At 57.6% G+C, this 5,577-nt stretch overlaps 1 protein-coding gene across 1 annotated transcript in view; it reads right to left on the reverse strand.

Moving 5' to 3' along the window:
- LOC113940008 (kinase suppressor of Ras 2-like) overlaps positions 1–5,577 on the reverse strand; it is a 19,997-nt gene that overhangs the window by 616 nt on the left and 13,804 nt on the right. The window lies entirely within an intron of this gene.

A 5,577-nucleotide genomic window follows, 5' to 3' on the forward strand; every position in this document is an offset into this window, starting at 1 on the left:
TGTTTGAGGTGTCCCATCCCTGGATGGTTTGAGATGTCCCATCCCTGGATGTGTTTGAGGTGTCCCAGCCCTGGATGTGTTTGGGACATCCCATCCGTGGAACTGTTTGAGACATCCCACACTTCCAAGATGTCCCAGCCCTGGGTGTGTTTGGGATGCCCTGCCCCTGGATGTGTTTAAAACATCCCATCCTTGGATGTGTCTGGGATGTCCCATCCCCTGGAATTCTTTGACATGTCCCATCCCTGGATGTGCTTGAGATGTCCCATCCCTGGTTGTGTTTGAGGTGTCCCATCCCCTAGATGTGTTTGAGGTGTCCCGTCCCTGGGTGTGTTTGGGATGCCCCACCCCTGGATGTGTTCAAGACATCCCATCCTCAGATGTGTTAGAGATGCCCCATCCCCTGAACAGTGAAAAACATGTAAAATAAAAAGAAATTAATAAACATAAATAAGGATAAAAATAAATAAAACCATTTAAAAAAAGAAATTAAAAATCAAACTAAGGGCAGAGCTGCAGCCCCAAAGCCACCGCGGGGCCACCACCAAGGCCCAGCCCCGTGGGGACACGGCAGGGGACAATCTGGGGGGGCCCCAAACTGGGCATCAGCCGGTGCCACCTCGCTCCTTGTCCCCAAGGCCACCCTCAATTAACGCCCCCGCTTAATTAACCCGCACCCAGGGGCCGCGCGCGTATGCAAATCACTCTGCATATATGCAAATGACCGCGCTTCCCATTGGCGGCCCCGCGCGCGCAGATTTGCATAACTCGGAGCCGCCCGCGCGCCGCTAATTGGCGGTAATTAACAAAGATTAACGGGAGGATCTCCCCGTGCCCCGCCGGCCTCTTGTCCCCTCCTGTCCCTGGAGCCAAAATAACCCCCCGGAAAAACCGGGAAAAGCTCCTCCCAAGGCGGGAATGCGGCGGGGAGCGGGAACGCGCCTCGCTGGGATCGGCTTTAACCGGGAATGCGCTTAAAAAGGGGGGAAAAACCCCACAAACATCCCCGGGCTCCTCCCCGTTAAACGCCTTCGGATCCCGCTCCCTCCCGGCGCTCCCCCCGAGCTCATTCCCAGCTGGAAAAACCACGGAAAGTCTCCTCCGGCCACTTTTTCCCCGGGCTGTTTGCTCCTAAAAAACCGACTTATTCGGGGGTTTATTTTGTGTCGGAAACGTTAATTGGCCGTTGGGATAATTAGTCACAGCCGCCCACGGGCCACCTCTGCTGTCCCCGTGGCCACCAAAGGGCGGGATGGGCCCCTTGGATAAACCTTTATGGATCCCTCCCTGCTTCTCTCCCTCCGGCTTCCTCAGGGAAGGAGCTTTTCCTGAACCACTTCATCCAAAAGCAACGGGAAAACCAACTCCCGGGAAGAGGAGGCAGCGAGGAGCCGCTGGATCCAGAAGTGGATCCAGAAGTGGATCCAGAGGTGGGAAAACGGCACCTGTTTTCCACCTGCTCCAAGCAGCAAGTTTGGTTTTTTTTTTATTTTCGAGTTTTGCTTTGATTTCCTTCCAATAAAAACACCGGGAATAACTGGATGTTGCTGTGGGAGCTGGGAATTCCCGAGGCAGCCCCGCTGCTCCGAGCGCTCCTTCCCTTCCCAAAGGCACCTTCCCAGGGGACCGGATGGGGACGTGCACCAAAGGGAGCAGGATTTTGGCTGGTTTTGTCCCCACAGCCACCTCTCCCTGCACCAAAATCCACCTGCTCCAAGCAACAAAAAAAGCGAGTTTTCCTTTGATTTCCTTCCAATAAAACACCGGGAATAACTGGGTGTAGCTGTGGGAGCTGGGAATTCCCGAGGCAGCCCCGCTGCTCCGAGCGCTCCTTCCCTTCCCAAAGGCACCTTCCCAGGGGACTGGAGGGGGACAGAGCAGGATTTTGGCTGGGTTTGTCCCCACGGCCACCTCTCCCTGCACCAAAATCCCGGGATAACGCCCTCAACAGTGCAAAATAGACTCTGGCATCACCCTGGGATTCCGGGAGGGATTGACTCTTCCAACCTCTCCACCACAGCAGCACCGCTCCCAAATCCACCCCAAACAGGGGTTTTTTTCCTGCTGCTCGTGGCCCTGCCTGACCCTGCGCTGTCCCCGAGCCGCTCCCGGGGCCACGGCAGCTCCTAAATATTCATCTCCAGCTCGTTTTTCCCGGTAGGATCAGCAACAACCCGCACACGGAGCTCGGCAGTCACGGCCCATCAACCCCTCGAGCCGCAGAGGCCCCGCTCGGCTCTTATTTAATATCAAATTAATCCCATTCCCAGCTCGAAGCCGACGCCTCGGCTGCTGATCAAACACCACTTCCAAGAGGAAGGATCCAGCGCCCCAGGAAAATCCAATACAGGCTCGTTAACACAATAAAGGGGGGGGGTGGGATATAGATTTGCCACTATTTTTGATAAATATAACACGCTTTCGGTTTATAAGGTGCTCCAGGGCTTTCCCTGGATGCTCCGGATGGGAAGTGTCTCCTTTTCCAGCATCCTGGCAAAATCCATCACTGGGAAACAGCATCCAAGCCCCTTCCCCTGCCCAGGCAGAAGTGGCCTGGGAAATTAGATGGCTCTAATTAATGGCTGCACAAACAAAGATTGATGGGAAAGGTTAATGCAGAGCCTCGTTCCTGCTTTATTAATACAAATCTTGGTGTCCAAAAATCGGCCACCGCTGCCCTTGCCAAGGAATTAAGGATTTTAGAGGGGCTGCAACTTGGTCATTAATTATGTTTTTAGGACTGGGATGGCCTCTGGCTTTGCAAGGAGAGAAAATGCAGCTCAAATGCAGATTAAAGGGTGTGTTGGAACATCTGGGGTTCCTTCTGGGGGACCCGAGATCCCAGCGCTGCATCCCAAGGGAGCTTTTCCACCCCCCATCCCACACAGCAGCCGGAGGGGAAGCTCCCAGGGAGCTCCTCGGGGCTGTGCCAACCTCACGGGCACCTGGGTGGTGCTCATGGAGCTGTGGAGGCAACCAGGAGCTCTGCATCCATTGGAAAGCAGCTAGGGATGGATGGAGGGATGGAGGGATGGATGGAGGGATGGAGGGATGGATGGAGGGATGGAGGGAGAGATGGAGGGATGGATGGAGAGATGGAGAGATGGATGGAGGGATGGAGGGATGGATGGAGGGATGGATGGAGGGATGGAGGGAGGGATGGAGGGATTAAGGGATGGGTGGAGGGATGGATGAAGGGATGGATGGAGGGATGGAGGGATGGAGGGATGGAGGGAGGGATGGATGGAGGGATGGAGGGATGGATGGAGGGAGGGATGGATGGATGGATGGAGGGATGGATGGAGGGATGGAGGGATGGAGGGATGGAGGGATGGATGGAGGGATGGAGGGAGGGAGGGATGGATGGAGGGAGGGATGGATGGAGGGATGGATGGAGGGATGGATGGAGGGATGGAGGGATGGATGGACGGATGGAGGGATGGATGGATGGAGGGATGGATGGAGGGATGGATGGAGGGATGGAGGGATGGATGGATGGATGGGTGGATGGATGGATGGAGGGATGGAGGGATGGATGCAGCACGGAATCAGTGCCCCCCCCCAGAGCCACAGCCCCACCCTGCTCAGTCCCAGCTGTCCCCAAGAGCCCCAGGGGACATTCCCAGGGTACCAGCAGTGCTGTCCCACCGGTCCCAATCCTGCATCCCACCCAAACATGCTGCCTGGACCACGGGAATCTCGGATCCAGCCCTGAGCAGCCGGGTGGGATCTCCTCCCACCACCCACCTCTGGCCAGGGATCCCACCATTCCCAGCTCCAGGAGAAAGGCAGGGACTGTGCTCCCACTCTCCCAGGGGACAAAAAGAGGGGGAATCCCGAGATGGAACCATTTGACCTGGCAGAGACAGGGATCACTGTGCTGAGCAGGATGCAGGGAGCCATCTGCCATCCTGGGTGGAGATTCCTGCCCCCCAATCCTCCAGAAATTCAGGGAGATTTGGTCTCCTGCACTGCCTGGAGCTCCTGTATCCCTCAGGCTCTGCCTGGCTCCTCCCTGTCCCCAGGGCTGGTGTCACCCATCGGAAAACACACTCCAGGAGTGTGGTGCCAGCAAGGCACAGACCCACCCCAGCTGGCAGTGCCAAGGACCCCAAACCTCCACCTCCAGCACTGCAGGAACGGCCACTGCAGCATCTCTGCAATGCCAGAGGGACAAAGCAGCAGCTCCCCCGGGAGCAGCGGGATGACAGATGGAGTTAAATGGAGCGCCGGGAAAGACAAACATCCCACGCCCAGAGAGCAGCAAAACTCCCTCCTGCAGGGACCCAAAGGGCCACCAACCACGTGCCACCAGCAGCGCTGGCACCCCCATCACCCACCCCATTAGGGAGCAAATGGAGCAGCCAGCATCCCACAGCCCTCCGGATCCCCCATCCCACAGCCCTCCGGATCCAGCATCCCACAACCCTCTGGATCCCCCATCCCACAGCCCTCTGGATCCCCCATCCCACAGCCCTCTGGATCCCCCATCCCACAGCCCTCCGGATCCAGCATTCCACAACCCTCTGGATCCCCCATCCCACAGCCCTCCAGATCCCCCATCCCACAACCCTCTGGATCCCACAGCCCTCTGGATCCCCCATCCCACAGCCCTCCGGATCCCCCATCCCACAGCCCTCTGGATCCACCAATTCATCTGGGAACCTCCGGAGGAACCAAAGATGCTTCAGCATCTTCACTGCAGCTGCTGAGCCAAAGGCCAGCGGGGATTTTCCAAAGCAAAGCAGGGAATTCCCTCGGCCGGGGGTGGGAGGGGAAAGCAGGATTTGTTTGCAAGAGTCTTTAAAAGTCAAAGGGGTTTAAGCAAAGAGCAGCTGAGAGCCTGCCCCGGCTCCTCTGGGGTGGCACCGCTGCCCTTCCTCAAACAGCACAGGGACTGAGTGCAAATGCCAGAGGGGAGCAGGGCAGGAGCACAGGCGGAGCTGGATTTGGGGAGTTTGGGTGTGGAGAGACTTGTGCTCCACAGGGAATCGTAGAATCACAGAATGTTGGAAAAGACCTCTGAGATCAGCGAGTCCAACCCTTGATCCAACCCCGCCGTGGTTCCCAGCCCATGGCACTGATGCCACATCCAGTCTGTCCTTAAACACCTCCAGGGACAGTGACTCCACCCCCTCCCTGGGCAGCCCATTCCAAGGGTTGATCACCCTCTCTGGAAAGAATTTCTTCCCAATATCCAACCTAAACTTCCCTGGCACAGCTGAAGACCCAGCCCTCTTGTCCAGAGGCTGGTTCCTGGGAGAAGAGCCCGACCCCCCCGGGCTCCCCCCTCCTGTCAGGGAGTTGTACAGAGTGAGGAGGTCTCCCCTGAGCCTCCTCTTCTCCAGGCTGAGCCCCCCCAGCTCCCTCAGCCTCTCCTCATGGGAATTGTGCTCCAGTCCCTTCCCCAGCCTTGTTACTCCCCTCTGGACCTGCTCCAGCCCCTCCATGTCCTTCTTGAACTGAGGGCCCAGAGCTGGACACAGCACTCCAGGGGTGCCCATCAGGTTGGGCTCAGCCCTGCCCACCTTGGAAGGGGCTTTGGCCAAGGCCCCTCCAGGGCAGGAGCTGGGAGCC

Source organism: Corapipo altera, unplaced genomic scaffold, assembly GCF_003945725.1.
Source record: "Corapipo altera isolate COAL_440 unplaced genomic scaffold, ASM394572v1 220, whole genome shotgun sequence".
NCBI lineage: Eukaryota > Metazoa > Chordata > Aves > Passeriformes > Pipridae > Corapipo > Corapipo altera.